Genomic DNA, 20462 nt, shown 5'->3' with positions numbered 1-20462 from the left:
GTGTCTGCTACAGCTATGCTGGGAGGACGTACAAGACCCTCTCTTTAGGACTCAGCCTTGGACCTGTAACGCAACACGCAGAAATTCCGTGCAGCGTTGGGTTGGTGTGGTTTTGGTCGCGGGCTGGCTCCTGTGAGAAGCTGCTGGAAGCTCCCGTGGCTCCAAAACTCCGGCCCTAGCCCTGGCCTAGGCGGAGCCCATCAGCAGCAATGGTGCGCCCCTGCGATGAACACACTCAAGAAGGGGAAATGAACTGCTATAAGACCTCAGGGCAAAGGAGAGGAGAAGGTAAGAGCAGTGCCAGAGCAGAGATACCAAGGTTGGTGAGGAAGAACAAAGAGGAGGTGCCCGGGCAGAGGTTCCCCTGCAGCCCACGGAGGAGCACAGTGGATCAGATATGCAGCTGCAGGCCATGGGCCACAGTGGAGCAGATGTGGACCTGCATCCATGGAGGACCTCGTGCCAGGGGAGGTGACTGTTCCTGAAGCAGGCTGTGACTCTGGGGGAAGCCCACACTGGAGCAATTTGTTCCTGAGGGACTGCGCCTCCTGGGAGAGAGTCATGTCAGAGAGGTACATGAAACACTCTCTCCCATGGGAGGGACCCCACAGCGAGGAAGGGGAAGACTGTGAGGAATCCCTCTCCCTGAGGAGGAAGGAGAGGCAGAAAACGTGACACACTGACTCTAAACTCCATTCCCTATCCTCCTGTGCCACTTTGGGGAAGAGGTATCGAAGCTGGAAACAAAGAATTTGGGCTCTGGAACAAAGGAGGGGTAGGGTGAGGTATTTAAGCTCTGTTTTTTTTGTTTTCTCTTTGTCCTGTTTGTATCTGATTAGTGATAAATCAGGTTGTTTTTTTTCCCAAGTTGAGCTTGTTTTACCTGTGACCATATAGTGAGTGAACCCTCCTTGTCCTTGTCTCAGTGCATGAGTTTCTAGTTGGATTTTCTCCTCCCCAATGTGTGTGTGGGTGGTTCTTTGTTTTCAGCTACACATAAACTACAACAAGCCTTGTTGTCCTTTTGCCTCTTACCTCTTTAGATGTGAGCTTCTTGAGGCAGAGGTTGTCAGTAAATGTTTGGATTTTTTTCACATTAGAGTTCCATTGAAATAATTGTAGTTTATTTATTTTGCTTTAAATGCATCTTGGAAGTAGGCATCTTGCCTACTGAAAGTTCTAAGCACCTCTGATAGTAATTAAAAAAAACAACAAACCAAAAGTAATAATGAATCAAAACCAATAGCATTTTTCTCCTGCCATCTTCCTTTGCAATTAAAAAGCAATTAAGAATTGGGAAGCTGGTATCCTTTAAATCTGAGGTAGAAGAATTGCTTGTGCCCTTCCCCAACACTTCTGCAAAGCCCAACTGACACAGCTGGGTTTGTCACAGGCCGATCAGACCAAAATATTGAAGCAGTTCGAGACTAAATGCCTCGAAGCGAAGGTTTCCAAGCAAATTCTCTGCTGAAAAGTCCCTTTGTTTTTAAATTGGTTGGATTCTATCTCAGACACCCAGGTAACACACAAGGATCTCATTGAAAGTGTGCCTAGAAGCATGTACTTCAGCTCTTTAGTTCTTGCTTTAGTCATCTGAGGAAAAAAGAACAACAAAAAAAACCCCAGAAAACTACCAAGACCTTACAAAGATATTGAGGGGGTTAATTAATTAGGAAATCGATTTGTTATTTAATGAGACTATTACTGGACTGCAATGTGAACTATTATCCAATTCTGTTTATCCCAGAACCTTATCATCACCTTGCTTGAGGACTCAGTAACATAAACAGAATTAAATTAGAGATGGCTAACAAATTAAGCCCATCTTAAAAAGCTGCCACTGATGCTCTTTTTTTTTTTTGCCTGGGTTGCTCAGAAAAGAGAAACATGATGGAAAAGAAAAGCATTAGTTTCCTTGGGCTGCACTGCTACCTATCCAGCTCTTAGGGGAGGAAGGATGAATTTGGAAAATTTTATCACTAGTCTGTACATCATTGCCATCCAGCCAGGAGCAGCTGTATCATTGCCTTTCCAGGTGCAATTAAGAGGAGATGCCAAATGTGATTGTTGTAATCTAGTGAGTTAATTTGTCCTTAGGTTGACAGTTTGTTGTTTATATATAGATTCTGTAATTTTCTGCTATCTCTTTCATTTGTGTTTGTGAAATAGTTCCTTTTAATGTTCTAGATCTCTGTGCCAGTCCTTAGTTTGAAGTTCTTAATTGTCTCAGGAGACAACATGCATTAAAAAATCAGATACCTGATAAGATTCAGGAAGGTAATGATCATTGGAGAGGCTGTTTGTCCTTACAGACCAAGACAGTATTAATGAATGTAGCTGCAGTAATATTTTCAAATTGTGAAAGTTATTTCAGCATTTTCCTATGAGGTGTGAATTCTGTTTGCTCGCTCACTCACTCTCTTTTTCTCTCTCTCTATTCCTGTATCTATATTTTACACAGAAGTGCTTTTGTCTTTATTGTGTATTTTAAGAGCACAGGCCATACTAAGAACTTATGGAAGAAGTGAGACTACAAAATTCATAATTCTTGTGTTGTGATATCCCTACAAAGAAAACATAATCAAAATGCAAATTATCTTGTAATGATATTGTTCTGTTATAAAATGAAAATATAGTCAAGGAGAGCATTTGGGTCTTCCAAACAGCTATGAAAGTTACTTGAAAGATAAGACTGCTGGAGGAATCTGAGAACTAGTCATTTTTAAAGCACATCTCTTCATAAACACATCATTAGATGAGGGAATAAAAATGCAAGTATGTAGTCAAGAGACATTTTTCTACTTTATTGTACCTCTTACTGCTCAGCAGTCTCCCCATTTATTCCTCCTCTTGAGGAGGAATGAACCCTGCTCTTGGGGTTCATTTCAAATTGCACAGTGATACAGTCATGGAAAGGTTCAAAAGCTCAGCAGCCTCCGAAGGGATCTCCCCTCAAAGGAAGGCAAAGTGCATAGTGATTGGAATGCTCAGTGACAGGAATTTCCAGGTGACAATGAGTGCTGAATTCTTAGCCTGAATAACAAAGCAAATTACTTTAAGCTACTGTAGTCAGTTTTTTTAAACTTGGCTTTGAGTAAATGTGCAAAAGTTTGATGTCAGTTTGATAAAATTATAAAATATATAAACATCCCTTTTTTGCACTGTTTAATTATTTCTGTTTCCCAGCAATACCAGGAAGTCAGACACTTACCAGACTTTATGAATTACAGCTGAATTTATTTTTGCAAATCCTGGGAATAAAAAAAATTAAATAAACAGAAGTTTAGTTTGTATTATGGATATGTATTCTAGTTTTAGTATCTGTATGACACAAAACAGCTATCAGAAATGGGTTTCCTTCTCATTTTAAATGGTTAACTTTTCCCCATGAGAACAGATAAATAGGTCTGCTGAGAGTAACTCTCCTTTTCCATTTGTTTACACTTAACAAGACATAAATTAAACAGCTTATAAATAAAAAGAGCATCTGCAATATAATAAAAACAACTGAAAAATAGAGCTGAATAAAAGTGTGCAGGACAGAGGTTAGAAAATGCCTTGAACCTCACTTCGGACACTTACTAGCCCCTAGTCTCAACAGATTTACACTTCTAAACCTCAGATCAGTGTTTCTTTGATGCCCTTTTCAGTTGCTGAAGTAGACCTTATCTGGATCTTACCTATTTTATTAGTCTGCATAATTTCCATTTAGGGAATGGATGGGCAGTTATTCCTTTTAGCACTGAGCAGTATCAGTGTCATTCTGGATGTTCTCCCCCCATGCAGAGCCTGCAGCATCCTTGAATGTCTCCTGTTTTGTGTAAGTTAAGATCTACGCCCTTGTGGTAGGGAACAGTTATCGTCTTGGCAGAGCTCAGTATCTGCTAATTCTAGTTATTCCTGCTTTACAGATTGATTGCTTCTCAATCTGTGTCACTTGATTCAGGCCTACTTTAAAATAACATGCTGGACAATCTCTGTCCTTATAGCCAGGAAAAAATAAATACCAGAGAAGAAGGTTGCTTACCGGAGCAGAAGTATGCTGAATCACTCTGCTTAGTGAAGCAGCAAACATAAATAATGGGGCAAATTTACAAAACTTAAAAAACCAGAAAATTTAATGAGCTAAGTTTTAGATTATGTAGTATTCTCTTCCAGTAGAAATAGGGAGAGTCTTGCTTATTAAGAAAGTTAAAACTAGATGGAAGCAAAGCTCTAGGTAAGAGAAGCAATCTTCTGTTAGCAGGGAAGTAAGTCAGATGAGCTGCTCTGCCCTTGCTAACATCTGCAACTGCCAAATACAAACAACAGGTACCTGTATCTGAATGTCAGCATAGTTTCCTTCCTTTCTTATGACAATTGGTAATGTTGCTCACATTTGTTGCCTCAATGCTGACACTGTTTCATGATCTAAGGGAGTCAGTCCTTGGGGTCACTCCCGCCGTACAGTTACACACAGGCTGTGTTCCAGGTAGTCTCACTTTAATCAAGCAGTGAAATATTTCTGGTGTAGTTCTCATATGCAGTTTTGCATGTTGTTTCAAGCAAAACTGGGAAGTTTTAATTCTGGCATAGTTATCTGAACAGCAATATTTATATTTTCTACTTCTGGCTTAATGCCACAAATTTCTCATATATAAGTATTATCAAAAGGGTCTAGTTTTCCTGACAGGTGTGTTTCACACTGGAGAGTCCCCTTCGTGGATGAGGATGGCGCTGACTCATTAACAGGAGTTTCTTGCTTGAACTGGAGCTGTTTTTGCATGCTTTCCTATAATTTTGCTGAAGCTGTGAAACAGCAACTTTGCCAATTGTTCTACACAATCCTAGAATTTTTTCTGGTTTGTTTTTCAATATGAAGTTGGGGAATTTTGTTTTGATTCTTTAAAAAGTAAGAGAATCATAATCCCTTTGTCTTTTTTTGTACAGCAGCAGTGGAGGGAGCACCCATTATTGGAAAAAGGGAAGGACAGAGACATAGAATGTTCCTGACGCAGGGAAGTCAAAATGCCTCGGTTTATTAAAATACAGGTTAAGAAGTGTTGGTGTATAAGATTTGTAGGCTCCTCATTTACATGCTTTGCTAGCCAACTGCTCTCTTTTACAGAAAGTCAGGGAGAAAGCAGTTGAATTAATGGCTTTTTAACCCTTTTGTTGTATTCTGCTCAATATTCCTGTTCTCTCTGAAATGCTTGCCAAATACAGGCACAAAGAGAGTTCATTGGGACTTCAGTAGTATCAGACTCAGAGATCAATAGGGACACATTTTTTTCAAGATAGAGAGGAAAGAATTAGCACTCTGCAGGTCTGAAGCATGGCTTGATCCTCAGAATATAACAAATCTGTGCCTAAGAAGCTATTTTTTTCTTTCCTTTTTCAGACTGCAGGAGTCAGGGCCCAGACTTTCAACTGGATCAAACTGGTTCCACATCCAAGAGCCTGAGACCAGCCCAAAACACCAGAGAGCTCAAAAGGGAGTCATTAGTGGGCCATCAGAGCCCTGCTTAGTCATTTGCTTATACCTCTTAGTCCTGATTGCCTTTCACTTTCTCTTTCAGAGGTCTAGGGCCAGCTCCTTGGTTAGTTACTAGATGCCCTGGGGTTGCTACTTCACATGAAACATTTTTCTCAAATATTGAGTTAATTTGTCCCATCATGCATCCTCACCTCAAGCCTTCATGTTGATTTACAGTCTTTTTTGCAACATTGGCAGTGAATACGTTACACTAATGCAAGTATTTCTAGAGGCATAGCACAGTCTTTGTTGTACTTCAGCATTGGAAGCCATTTCTAGGCAAAAGAGATCCATGCTTTTTTAGAAGCTTTTTGTGAACCCAGAAGTCCCTGTAGCCTGCCAACCCATTTGGCTGAGGTACATCTGTTTCTGCATAATTCTTATCCATTCCAGCCAGAAGGATAAGTGTTGTGATTCATGGGCTGAACAGTTGGGATCAATGGCTTGAACTATTCAGTAGACACTCAGATGCTGTCCAGATCCTGGTTATTATTTTAGATGCAGCTATTGTCATACAGAAAACTATAAGTTGATTTGGTCATTGCAGATGGTCACTTAATGGCTATGCTGAATAATGCTACTAGTTGCGTATTCTGCTACAGGAAAATTAGTGAAGATAATGTTGCTTTGTATATTGGAAGTGATCAGCTTCAAATCCAGAATTTTCCCAAGAAGCAGATAGTCATGGAGCTTTTTGAAGCAGTTACTGTGTTAGTTCAGGTCACAGCACTCAGAGACCACTTCCTTCAAGAAGCAGAGCACAGTGTTCTCCTTCAAGCAGTACCACCCCAACTGCCGCAGATTTTCAGTAACTCTGTTGAGCACAGGAAAGTGGTGGAGTGTTGTGTAATGTTTTTTTATGAGGTGATGATAGACAGTGAATGTTATGAATGGTACAGAGTAAGTGACTTGCAGAAAAATAGAATTACTCAGTTCTCCAGGGCCATAAATACTGTCCTAGAGGAGAAAATGAGTTGTTGAGTTTGCAAGTAGAGGGATTAATGGATAACTGTAAGGAAATATGGGAAAAGTGCTGTGGGGTCTTGACATATTAGATGTTGAAGTAAGTAAGGATAAGTGCTTCTGAAGGACATTGTATATGCAATTGTGAAGTTTATTTCATATTCTAAATAGACAACATCTTGTCTTAATGAATTGTTAGCATTCAAGATCCTTTTCTTTACTGTTGTGTGAGTAATCATAATACAGTGGTGTGTGCCACAAAGTCGGACTCTCCTGATCATCCACTGGATTGTGTTTGGAAGGGAAAAATGTGCAATGTAGACTTTTCTGCCCTCCAGTCTCAGTTTTCTAGGCAATTTTGTCCATCCTATATAAAGTTGGGCATTTAATTATTGAAAGCAGAGTAGGGAGCTTAAAGAGCAATTTTAAATGCTCAAACCATTGAGAAATTTTGTTTAGCTGCCCATATATTAACATAAGGATAATTATTACTTATCCTGTCTTCAGCAGAATATTTTGTATAAAAAAAATCTCAGTACTTCTAAATGTTCCTTCTATTGCAGCTGTTCTACAACGTTACAAAACAAAGTGGTTCCCATGGTATTATTTTCTTGCTATAAATTATTCATAGAAACATAGAATGGTTAATGTTGGAAGGGATGATAAAGATCCTCAGATCCCTGCTATGAGCAGGGACACCTCACACTAAGCCAGCCTGCACAAGCCTCATCCAACCTGGCCTTAAAAACCTCCAGGGAGGGAGCTTCCACAACCTCCCTGGGCAACCTATTCCAGTGCCTTACTGTCCACATGGTGAAGAATTTCTTCCTGATGTCTAACCTAAATCTTCCCTGTTTCAGTTTAAAACCATTACCCCTTGTCCTATCACTACCCTCTCTGGTGAAAAGTCCCTCCCCAGCTTTCCTGTAGCCCCTTCAGGTACTGGAAGGCCACTATAAGATCTCCCCAGAGCCTTTCTTTCTCCAAACTGAAGAGTGCCACCAATTCTCTCAGCCTGTCTTCATAGCAGAGGTGCTCCAGCCCTTTGATCACCTTCGTGGTCCTTCTCTGGACCCTCTCCAACACCTCCATGTCTTTCCCATGCTGAGGGCACCAGAACTGTACACAGTATTCCAGGTGAGGTCTCACCAGAGCAGAGTAGAGGGGCAGAATCACCTCCCTGGCCCTGCTGGCCACACTTCTTTTGATGCAGCCCAGGATGTGGTTGATCTCTGGGCTCCATCACACACTGGCGGCTCATGTCCAGCTTCTCATCAACTACCACCCCCAAGTCCTTCTCCCCAGGGCTGCTCTCCAGCCATTCTCTCCCCTGCCTGTATTTGTGCCTGGTGTTGCGCCAACCCATGTGCAGGACCCTGCATTTGGCCTTGTTGAACTTCATCAGGTTGGCACTGGCCCACCTCTCCAGCCTGTCAAGGTCCCTCTGGATGGCATCCCCTCCCTCTTGGGTGTCAACCACACCACACAGCTTGGTTATCATCAGCAAATTTGCTGAGAATACACTCAGTCTCACTGTCCATGTCTCCAACAAAGATGTTGAACAGCACTGGTCCCAATACTGACCCCTGAGGGACACCACTCGCCACTTGCCTCCATTTGGACATGGAGCCATCGACCACAACTCTCTGGGTGTGACCATCCAGCCAATTTCTTATCCACCAAGTGATCCATCTGTCAAATCCATGCCTTGTCAGTTTGGAGACCAGGATGTCATGTGGGACAGTGTCAAATGCCTTGCACGTAGATGACATCAGTTGCTCTGCCACCATCCACCATCTCTGTAGCCTTGTTGTAGAAGGCCACCAGATTGGTCAGGCCTGACTTGCCCTTAGTGAAGCCCTGTTGGCTGTCACCAATCACATCTTTATTTTCCATGTGCCTTAGCAAACTTTCCAGGAGGATCTGTTCCATGGTCTTGCTGGGCACAGAGGTGAGACTGACCAGCCTGTATGTAGTTCCCTGGGTCTTCCTTTTTCCCCTTTTTAAAAATAGGGGCTATGTGACCTTTTTTCCAGTTGGTGGGAATCTCACCAGACCACCATGACCTCTCAGATATGATGGAGAGGGGCTTAGCAACTACATCTGCCAGCTCCCTCAGGACCTGTGAATAGACCCCATCAGGTCCCATAGACTTGTGCAACTTCAGGTTCTTTAGTTGGTCATGAACCTCTTCTTCTCCTACAGTGGGGGGTGCTTTGTTCTCCCAGTCCCTGCTTTTACCTGTTGTGGCCTTTGCGATGAAGCTGGAGCAACTGGCAGCAAAGACTGATGCACAGAATTAATTTAGAACCTCAGCCTCCTTAATATCCTGTGCAGCTAGGTCTCCTGTTTCCTTCAGGAGGGGCCCTACATTTTCTTTGGTTGTCCTCTTATCCCCAACATACCTATATAAGCTTTTATCATTACTCTTTACATCCCTGGTGAGATTTAATTCCATTTGGGATTTGGCTCTCTTTACCTTATCCCTAGCTGCTCGGACAACCTCTCTGTAATCCTCCTAGGGTACCTGCCCTAGCTTCCACCCTCTGTATGCTTCTTTCAGGGACAAGTGTAATGTTTTGCACTTGGGAACACGTTCAGACTGGAATCCACAGGACTGGAGAGCAGCCCTGTTGAAAGGGACCTGGGGGTCTTGGTTCAAGTAGCAGGTAACAGGTTGGTAACAGGCTCAACATGAGTGAACAGTGTGCTCCAGTGGCATAGAAAGCCAACAGGATGCTGGGCTGAATCAACCAGGGCATCACCAGCAGAGATAGAAACTCATTATCCTGCTCTTCTTGGTGCTTGTCAAACCACACCTGGAGTATTGCATTCAGTTTTGGTCCCCGTTCTACAAAAAGGATGTGGACAGGCTGGAGAGAGTCCAGAGAAGGGCCACAAGGATGATCAGACGGCTGGAGGACCTGCCATATGAGGAGAGGCTGAGAAAACTGGGTTTGTTCAGCCTTGAGAGAAGAAGGCTTCAGGGAGACCTTATTACAGTGTTCCAGTACTTAACAGGTGGCTAACAAGGAGTCACATGGAAAAGACAAGGGGTTATGGGCACAAGTTGCTCTTGGGGAGATTCTGATTGGACATGAGGTGAATTTTTTACCACGAGGACAATCAAACATTGGAATTGTCTCTCAAGGGAAGTGGTAGATTTCCCCACATTGAACAGTTTTAAGTCTCAGCTTGATAGGGTGCTGAGCCATCTCATGTAAACTACAGTATTACCTAAAAAGGTTGGACCAGATGATCCTTGAGGTCCTTTCCAACCTTGTTGAAGAATGGCTTGAGCAGCAAGGCCATGGGTCCTTGCTATCTCCTTGAGAGGCCTTGAGAGTGTAACACAAATAGCAGCTGTACAAGCAATTTCTTTTTTAGCCTAACACAAGTATAAACAATCTCTCTGTTAGCTTAAACTAACTCAAGGACAAGGTAGAGAAGTAGAATAATACAAAACAAGGAAGAACCCTGGAACTCAGTGTGTATGTTACTATCCAGTAAAATCACTACAAGTAGTTACCATCCAATGAAATCACTACAAGTAGTTACTATGCAATGAATTCACTACAAGTATTTACTATCCAATGAATTCACTACAAGTAGTTTTGGAAAAGGGTATAAAAGTAACACTGTGTATTCAATAAATCAAAGCTTGCTTTATCAATCACATTGATTCTGGACTGCTTGCTTCCCTCGCCGCTGGCACAACCTGGCAGCCTATGATTCCTAAGTTTGAGCTTTTCTAGGAGCTGCTTGCTCATCCATGCTGGCCTTCTTGAGTGTTTACCTGACTTTCTCTTGGTTGGGATGCATTGCTCTTGGGCCTGGGAAAGGTGATTCTTCACACAAGGCTTTTCATGAAGACAGTTTTATTCGAGTAATGTGTTTACTAAGGACCAGGTAATTCTTCCTTGGCTGCTTTTTCTCAAAAAATAATTATAACTCATGTTTAGAAGTCTGAAAACTGTAAATCTGTCCCTCTTTGCTTCTCTTTGGCACTGCTACTCTACCAAGAGGTTCCTCCACTCCTCTTTATCCTGAAATGAGGAGGGCCAGTAGCTTCAATATCCTTCCAAGGATAAAGCTCTTTGGCAGTCTGCAGTGTAAGTAGTACACAGATGCAGATTTTGGTCCTCATTAGTTGTGATGAAAAATGCAAAGGCTGTACTTTAGATAATAAATGCAAGCTGGAAGTTCAGATCATTGTGCTCCTCTGAAACTGCCTGTATTAGAAAAGATTTTTGGATGCAGATAATCCAGATATTAGAATCTACCCTCATCTATTTCAAATAGGCACTATTCATTTCATTGTTTTAAAAGCAGTATCAAGAAAGTGAAACTATGTCTATATATGTCTAGTATGAAGAACTGCTAATTGCCAAATTCAGCTCTGATTTGAAGCCTTGGCACCCACCCTGAAATCAGTAAGAACAAAGTAATCCCTGCCAATTTCAACACAAGCATGGAAATACCACTCAAAGTAGAATTTGGGCCTACAAGCCATTAATTTGTTGACAGTCTTTTCTAACACTCAAGCCTCCCTCTCAAGGAAGTCACAATGCCTTTACTTATTCAGGTGGTGTCTGGTAGATCTATCTTGCATGTGAGAGAAAAAAAAAAGAAGAACCATTAATATGAAAATCAGTCACCACTACTGGCCATAGTGATATCCCTGAAGGCTAATAATTTATTTTGCCGTGTTTAGTCCTCCTAGTGTGCTCATGACCTGGATCTCTTGTTACAAGGGTAAGTGTGTCAGATGATCACAATGACATGACCAATTGCAACTGTGTTTGGCCTATTTCCACTGGCATCAGACATGAGCTTGTATATAATATCCTTAATTTCTTGGTACCTTGCTGACAAGCAAGACAGCCAGCACAGTGTGTTAATGTAATCCACAAGATTTGCTCTTTAACCCATATCTATCCTTGTTCGTCTTATCTGTGTCTTTAATCCCACATAATGAAGTGGGAGTGAATTGTACTTAAACTAATGGTCTTTCAAGCATGTTTTAGTCAGGCAGATCAGCAACACTTTTGATCTTTTAACAGTTTATTCTGTAACAAATCCATCATCATGTTGTGTTAAAAGTGTAGAACATTGTGGAGAGAGGGCTTAGATCACCAATGCCAAAGCATTGTTAAACTTCCTAAAAATATGAGACAGTAATTTCCTTACACAAGAGATGCTGCACTGTTCAGTGCTGGATTATAATAAATAAGAATTGATCACAGAGTGGAAAACTGGTGGACCATTAGCCAAGATTAATTGCAGTCACATATTGTGGAGAAAAAAAAGATTACCCTAAGAAGTAATTGCAAAACATATGTTCTACACATAAACAGGCACAGCATGTGTTAATGTTTACAACAGAAAAAAATCACAAGCAAAATTATGTAGGGAAAAAAAACAACATTTTTTTTTTTTTTTTAAATATTAATTTATTAGAGGGTTAAGAAAGACAATTACAATCTATCAGAATATAGAAGATGACTTTGGCTTAAAGCCAGTATCGGCACAGTAATGAAGCCAGGGCAGGATTTATGAATGAAAAAAATTATATTTAATGAAAGATAGGTAAGAAGCTATGGCTAGAAATTAATATACAATCATGAAATGTAGAAGAATTGCTAAAGAATGTTAGCATCACATAGGAAAAAAAACCCTGAAGATTATTAGAAAATAAATACTTTATAGACCTGCTACTAAATAGAGATGATAAAGTTGTTATTATTAAGGAAAAATATAGTTTCATAAATATCTCTGTTAATTAATTGGAAATGTAACATAATTTTTTCTGTCATAAGATGAAATGGAAAATATTTTCCAGTTCAATAGCAACTAAGGAGGATATTCAACGTCCAAAAATTCCAAATTTTGTTAAGTCTACAGGCCTATACATTTTGTACCCAGAAGTCTGAGGAGCTGGCCAGGTAGACCTCTTGTCTGTTAAAATTTAGTTTTAGAAAACCTTGGAACATCGCAGCTGTTCCAAGAGACAGGAAGACTCTTAATGCTGCAGCAATGTTCCAAGGACAGGGATGATGACTCCACATAGTATATACTGGTTATCCTGTTGTAATTCGCAGGTATATAAATCTTCAGTACTGAAGACTAGACATGACTTATAGCTATTAAAGAGTTGCATATCAAGCACAGAGTAAGTGCCAATGAAGATTCCTTTTAATAAGAAATAAGCCTCTTAAAGTGAGTCTGATTTTGGCTTGGTTTTGGGTTGTTTGGTTTTTTAATTGTATTTTTAAGATAGTATGTGTTTGAGAAAAGTACAAAAATTTACTTTATTTGGTATTTGTGTGGGTTTTTTTTGGTAAGAAACCTGGCAGTATACCAGTGCATTCTAATAAAGATCAGTATTGCACACAAACACTAAAGGAACAGTAAGAAAAGAGTCTGGGAAGTGATTTTTTTAAACAAATGCCGGTGATGGATTGTCCACATAGAGTCATAACTGAATATGCATGTTTGCAGTGTGGTTTGACATAGAGTTGTACTAATGCTGGTATTTTTCAACATGTTTTCAATCTTTCAACATTCAGATTTATGATGTGGAAGTAAATACAAACAGCAAATGAAATTTGCAGGCCATATGAAGGTACATGGTACATGGTATGGTAAATTACAGTGAGACTGTGGCTGGGTCCTTGGCACCCTGCAAGAAAGATAGTTTACCACAACATTTGTGCCTCAGTACAGGCAATTGAAGTCAAGCTTACAGAGTGGTGAACTTTTACTGCAATAATGTGGTTCTGAAAAATGATTTAGATGCCCCACTGTGATGTTCGAGTAAAAGCATCACTTTCAATACTCACAGGGAGACAAGTTCATTTTCCTGCATAAAACTGGTGAAACTTGATTCCAAAACACTACAAACAATTCTAGCTTTTCCTTTTTAAAACAAATGTATTGAAAATGGAATACCTGCAAAAAACCCTTCACAACAGAGATTTAAGAAAAGTGCAAGGATGGCTTTAGAGTGAAATGTAAGTTCACTCAAAAATAAGACCTGAGAGATGACATCATTATAAGTACCTTTTTGAAGAGAAAAAAATAGTAAGGGACATCCATTAAATAAAGAAAACAAGGTGGGAGGGGGGGGAGAAAAAAAAAAAAGCCAGTTGCTGGAAACAAAAGTGATACAGATTCAAATGGGACATTAGGTACAAATTTCTAACAGTGAAGCTGATTGACCACTGGATTAAGCTAATAAAACAGTGGTGGCTTCTCCAGCTTTCTGTTTCTTGGATTCAAGCCTAGCTAAATTGCTGGAAAATGTGTTTAGCCAAACACAAAATGCCACAGTAAAAGAGGAGCTGGCTGATGCATCTGTGAAATGGTCTGTGAAATACTAGATTCAGCTTGGATGATCTAATACGCTCTTCTCATTGTAAACTCTGTTCAACTTTCAGTTCAACTGTAGGTACCAGAAATCTTACTTTTGATTGTACTCAGGTTATTAATATCAAGAGCCATAGAGCTCATTCATGCTTGCTAGAATAGTTTGCGGAACTTTGTATTTTTTAAATATACTGGGTGAAACAAATATAGTGGAGAGATGTTCTGCAGATACTTCTTTCCCTTTCCCTGTATCCTGGGGAGGGATCATTCCTCCTTTTTGCAGGATTGTGTTTTTCTCACTGTGGCAAAGGGAAAACTTGTCTTCTTTTCCACCTCTTTATTACCTCTTGAGTTTTCCCCTATATTCACTCACAGGAGTTTACTGCAGCAAGACAATGGCCAGCACTGCAACCTGTGGTGTCCTTCTCTTTAGAGCACTGAGAGGGGCAGAGCTGGGATGTTGTCAATTCAGTATCTTCTTGTTTGTAAAGACAGGCTCAATGCTGTTATATCAGTAATGCAGTTCTGTGCAACTGGTGGGGCTTTCCACAGGGTTTTCAGATTTTTTCATATCGGGCAGGAGTCTAGGAATTCGGATCTGCTCTTGTATCAATTAGATGGAGCACAGCATAGCTCTTGCAAAGCTGCACTTCAGATAATGCTGCAACTTCATGCTTTAAAAGAGGCCCAGCAAAGCAAGGCCTGATAGCTTCATATACAACCATTTCTATATCTGAAACGGTGCTAGCACTGCTGCAACCTGAATAATCTTACAGAGAGGAGACTTTTCTTACAGACAAGTTGCCACTGCAGTGACTCTGCAGTAGGCTGAGATCACAGCAGTACAATCAGGCTGAGGAATAAGTTTTGTAGATTGTGTGGGAAGAGTAGAAGCAACAGGCAAAATTTTCTGTTTGTACCATTCCTAAGTGTTTCAGCGTTGCCAGCGGGGCAAATCAAGTTCTGTCTGCCATCACCATGGAGGATCAAAGCAATCTGAGCAAAAGTCACTTTCTGAAGTTTTTTATACCTCAGGTTCCTCAAAGCACCATTTCATCTTGCTCTTTCCATGTGTATGCCAACAGAAAGGCTTCCTAACAGAAAGGCTTGGCTGGGGAGTTTATAGCTCGCAGGAACTAGGAAACATAACATATATCAACACAATCCTTGGTCCCCTGCAGCCTGTCATTTCTAGCTTTCAAAGCCATTGCAGAAGAAAGAAATTGGATTAAATTGGACAAAATTTTACTTCAGAAAATTCTTGACTTGCATTTTCCCATTAAAGGTTTTGTATGAAAACTAATGCTTTTCAAGTCCCACTGTCTGATAAGAATCCATACTGATATACATATAAATAAATTAATATGTTCCAAAATTAAAGATTAAAAGCTTCTAGCTTGAGGAAAACTGTTTCTACAGCTCTAGCTATGGGTATTTGTGGTTATTTTTAGAAAAGACACCTGTACTTCGCAGAGAAGAAGGGTAGGGGCAGGGTATGAGCCATCAAGAAAAATTCCTTGAAAAGAAAATGTGTTAAATTCTCACTTACAGTTCTCATGTGGGGAGGTACATTTTACCCACCGGATTGTGTTCTGTCTGGTACTTACCCAGAAATTTTTGTGGCACAAAGACTGTCATTTGCTGGGCTCCACCTCCCAAGAATCCCAGAATCATCAGCTGGTGTTGCCAAGAATCATCATAAGACATAAGCTAAAATGATCTAAATAAGCTAAAAGCTGTTAAACAGGATAAATAAGCTAAAGCCAAAGACATATAGCTGAAAATCTGATTGTTAAATGCATGAAGGCAAAAAAAGTCTAATAAATCAACCCTGTCACCCCTCTCAAAGTGCAGTAATAAAAGACTCATTTAGAATAATGGAAATAATGAGGGACCATCTCTCTCCCACTGCTGCTGAGTAGAGTATGCTTCTCTCAGGGACTGAGAGGTCAGGAAGTACAATACGGAAGGGAGACCTTTCAGCCCTTGTATGACCCAAAACTCATCCAATGCTGATTTCATTCAGTGGGATTAGTTTTCTTTCTCTCCCACCACATTCTTGCAAAGTCTACAGTGCTGTAACTGAAATAGCAAACTCTAGTTTTGATCTGAAAATAACTTACCTTCTTGATTGTAAGATGAGTTAGATTTTTCTTCAAACAATTCCATGGGATTCCATGGGATTCTCCAGTATTTATATGGAAATGTTCCCAATTTCCTCAGAAATGGATGCCTGAAATTGTGAGTGCTGCAGGATCCTGGTGGAGCTGTGGTAGGTTAGTTTAGTGAGTCTAAATGTAGAATGACATGTGAATAAGTGAAAATACTGTTAAAGCTTTTCTTTTCTTCCATTTTTTCCATAACAGATCTTTTCTGTAGATGAGGCCCAAGAATTGGAAGTGTTCCTTTCAGCATCAGCATCTCCGAATAGCTTCACTAAATGGCTTTATTAAACTTGCCACTGGAAAAGTTATGGATCACGTGTACCTAGTTCTAAATTAGTCCTCTTTCTTTTGGCTTCTTTTTCCTTTATTGGCCATTCTCAAAAGACACATTTTTGTCAAACTTCTCCTTTTCCAATTTTCTTATGTATGCCATAAAAATTCTCAGCATTTCTCTCCAAAGCTCTGAGAACATGATCATGGCAGTTCTGGTTTCGCTCTCAATTCAGTTAATGCTGTTCTATCTCTGTTCTTTTCTTTACATATTAATTTTCTTGTTTTCCTCATTAAAGTTCTGCTTGTTATGACTAACAATTCAAACCCTAATTACCTGTCAAAGGCATGAAAACTCTGAGAAGAAGCCCTCTCACAGTGCCTGTCCTCCAAATGGTGCCATGCGTTTGTGTTGACTCCAACCAAATCTGTAAAGAAAACAATGAGATAAAGTAATTAAGGCCTTTTGCTGAATAAAATTAAATTGATCTTGATCTTTGTAATTATAAAACGTGAAAAGTTCCTCCTGAATTAAAATCCTGGAATTGCTGGATGAACCTTTTTCTGGGCTGGTAGCTGACAGTGGCAGAAGTTGTCCTTGCTTCCATACCTGGTAATTAAAGGTCCTTAGGAGGATGTCTCCAGCTGAGAACCATAAAGTCTTAATCTAGATCTCCTTCTGGCCCAGGAAGTTATGAAATACTGCTCAAATGTTGGCCACTTGAAAATGTCATAGCCCTTCTATAGAGCAATAAATGCTGGTAAGAAAAGCACAAGGTTAATCAAAGCATTATTTTTAGTAAACATTCTCATTTAAGACAGCTCCTTAATATTCAATAGGAGGCAACAGTCTTTCTGTAAGTTATGAGCATATATGTGACTTCTTTGCACGTTTAACATCTTTGCTGCTCTTGCATTTGGTGTGCCAAGATCAGTTTATACCTCATTGATGCTAAGGGATAATCTAGGCTGTTTCCTTGTTATTTCTCTAATATATTATTCATTGTTATGTTTTCAAGCAAAAAGCAACTAGTATATTTAAAATTATGAGAAAAACAATAGCAAACTAAACAGAAAAAATCTGCACAGTACGTCTCTTGGAGGTGCTCAGTACAGTTCTGGTTCAAGGGCAATAACAAAACTGGAAGAAGTACAGAGATGAGTGATAAGTATGATCAAAGGTATGGAACTGCTAAATAATAAATAGATGAGTATAGTGGCAGAGAGATAACTGAGAGGGTTGAAAGGTCTGTGAAAATGAGTGGCTAGAAAAGACAATTCTAAATTGCTATTATAAGCTGTTTCATCCAGTACAAAAGCAAGAGAACTTCAAATGAAACCAGCAGATAAGTAGATAAAAGCAGACAAAAGAGGTGAATTTTCATACAATATTCAGTCCAGCTGCGGAAATTTTCACTGCAGAAAGTTATAGATGCTGCAGGTTTACATAATTCAAAAAGTGACTGGACAAATTCATTAAAAAACACTTCAACTAAGGTAAATTGCAGATGTATTATGTTATGTACTGTATATAATGGCATCCAACATGTATTTTAAATGTCCATTATACACACCACAATTGCATTAAACAATTGCGTAATGCATTTGTAATGCACATAGTGACAATATCTCTGACTTAGGAAGTGCTTGGATGATTCTTGGTTGGAAGGCTGCCACAAGAACATTTGGAAGAAGAACTACTGTGAGTGTACTGTTCTTACTGCCTTTATCAAGTCTGCTAACTGCTGTTTTCCTGGGGACTGTTGTTGTTTTTTTTTTTTTTTTTTAGTTCTTTTTCCTCTCAAGAGAAACTAGGCTTACTGAACTGAGTGCCAGATACTGCTTTCTGGAGTGTTTTACCAAATGTCGCTTAAACAGTGGGGCAAAACCATAACATAACCGTCATTCCTGGCACCTTCGCACTCTGGCTGCTGCCATGGGTGAAGGATTGGCCAAAGCCTTGCTCCACTCTACTGAGTGTTGCTTTTGCCAGTGGGTGGGAGAAAAGGGAATAAAAAAAGTGGAAGATGCTGGGGTTTCATAGGGTTTCTGCCCTTGTATTCTGATTCTGTGATTTCCAGAAGCATCAGTCCTCGTATCAGATGTTGGAGACTGGCAATTACTGATGGTCCATGCTCCTGGGAAATGGAAGGTCATTGCCAAGAGGAGCATAGGTAAACTGAGATATCTGAGGTCAAATGTGCCACATATCACATGCTACCTCTACCGGTTCCTTTTGAAGGCTGAACCTTGGGCTAGATGGATCATCTAGTCTAGTCTAGTCTAGGAAGGTTTTCCTACCCCTCTGCTCTGCCCTGGTGAGACCACACCTGAAATATCATATCCAGTTTTGGGTTCTGTAGCAGGATGCTTTATCTCTCAGTATGTCTGCCTCAGTTTCTCTCTATGATTCAACTGCTTTTGGTCTCTCAATTTTGCAGGCCCAGGCCTGGAGTGGAAAGGTTCCCATGGGAAAAGAAAGGGCCTAGCAAACTCTGAGCTGGGAACAACTTTGAAAGGTACAAACATTGGCCAAGTTGATGTTCATAACACCAGCTGCTCTCTGGTGTTCAAGAACATGGAGCCCAGCCCAGCCACAACTAGGCCTGAAACTGAGATAAAGTAAGAACAAACAGGTAACTGAAAGAGTTTGCTTGGTTGGAACAAGGCCTTAATGTGTTTTTTTTACTGTTTTCCTTTATTCTCCCATGAGGGATGTTGGGGTATGGCTAAATAGTTAAATGACAGCAGTCAATCCACTTTATTCTATAAAAGCCTAGTCCCATCTTTGTTCAGCAGACTTCCTGTACTCTTTTCCAGGAAGTTTCTGGATCTTCTCCTCTCCAGCAGGGATGCCTGCCAGAGAGATTAATTCACAAGAATGCAGGCCCACCCAGGGACACCCAGCTGCAGCTGGGCAAGGGTGAGAGAGATTAACTCCCTTATTGTCTTTATTAGCAAACTTAACATTAAGCAATTTTTTCACCCTTAAGTTTTAAGATTATAGAACCCTTTAAAGTCAATAGTTACAGTCTAGGCCTAGTATAAAACTCGGTAATAAGTAAGTTGCCAACATTTTAATGGTTAACCTTTATTGTTTGATCTAACTACTAATAGTACATTTTATTGCTAAGATACCTTTTGCATTGTAACCTTAGCTTCTGTTCTAATCTCCCAGTTTCCCTACAATTTGACTGTGCTTATGTCTTCTACTTTTAAGACTGCAGCGTTATATGCAATAAATCTTGATCTCTGCATATACATCTCATCTTCTATCTCACCCTGTTTGGGACATGCTCCTCAATTCAAGAGACAGGGATATATTGAAGAGTCCAGTGGAGGGCTACAAGGATGATTAAGGGACTTGAACATCTCTCCTGTGAAGAAAGGCTGAGAGAACTGGGGCTGTTTAGTCTTGAGAAGAGAAGGCTGAGAGGGGATCTTATTAATGTCTATAAATATCTGAGGGGTCGGTGTCAAGAGGAAGGGGCCAGTCTCTTCTTGGTGGTGCCCAGTAATAGGACAAGGAACAATGGATATAAGCCAGAACACAGGAGGTTCCCCCTCAACATGAGGAGACACTTCTTTACTATGAGGGCGACAGAGCACTGGAACAGGCTGCACAGAGAAGTTGTGGAGTCTCTTTTCTCTGGAGGCTTTGAAAACCCACCTGGATGTGTTTGTGTGTGGCTTGCCTTAGGTGATCCTGCTTTGGCAGGGGAGTTGCACTCGATCTCTAGACCCTTCTAAACCATTACGTTCTATGGTTCTATGATTCTTCTTACACTGTCCAGCCAATTTCATATTCTCACAAGCATGAGGAAAAGATTATTCCTGATCATACCACAGATTCTGCTTAAGCTAACTCTCTCATAATAGCAGTTGTAGGAGACTTCGTTGAGACTAATAACTAATAGTCTAGTGAATATGAAGTTTTTGAGATGAGTATCTTGAAGAAGACAGTGGTATTGGTTTGGGAAGGGCATTGTAGTTCTTGTAGGCACCAGCTTGCAGCCTGTCTGGCCATGAGTCCATATTCATTTACAGCTGGGTCAACATGGAATAGGCTCCAGATTCGTATCTGTAGACTAGGCCTGAGTCAACAGCAGGAGACTTGGTCGAATGCCAGGGGTCCTACATTACTCACAAACACACTAATCAGTGGCATTCACTGTAGTTAT

General features: G+C 40.4%; 1 protein-coding gene across 1 annotated transcript in view; it reads right to left on the bottom strand.

The window, feature by feature from the left end:
- RFXAP (regulatory factor X associated protein) overlaps positions 1-20462 on the bottom strand; it is a 50874-nt gene that overhangs the window by 6104 nt on the left and 24308 nt on the right. The window lies entirely within an intron of this gene.

This window comes from Apus apus, chromosome 1 (assembly GCF_020740795.1).
Source record: "Apus apus isolate bApuApu2 chromosome 1, bApuApu2.pri.cur, whole genome shotgun sequence".
NCBI classification, from domain to species: domain Eukaryota; kingdom Metazoa; phylum Chordata; class Aves; order Apodiformes; family Apodidae; genus Apus; species Apus apus.
This window is presented reverse-complemented; position numbering and strand designations above follow the sequence as displayed.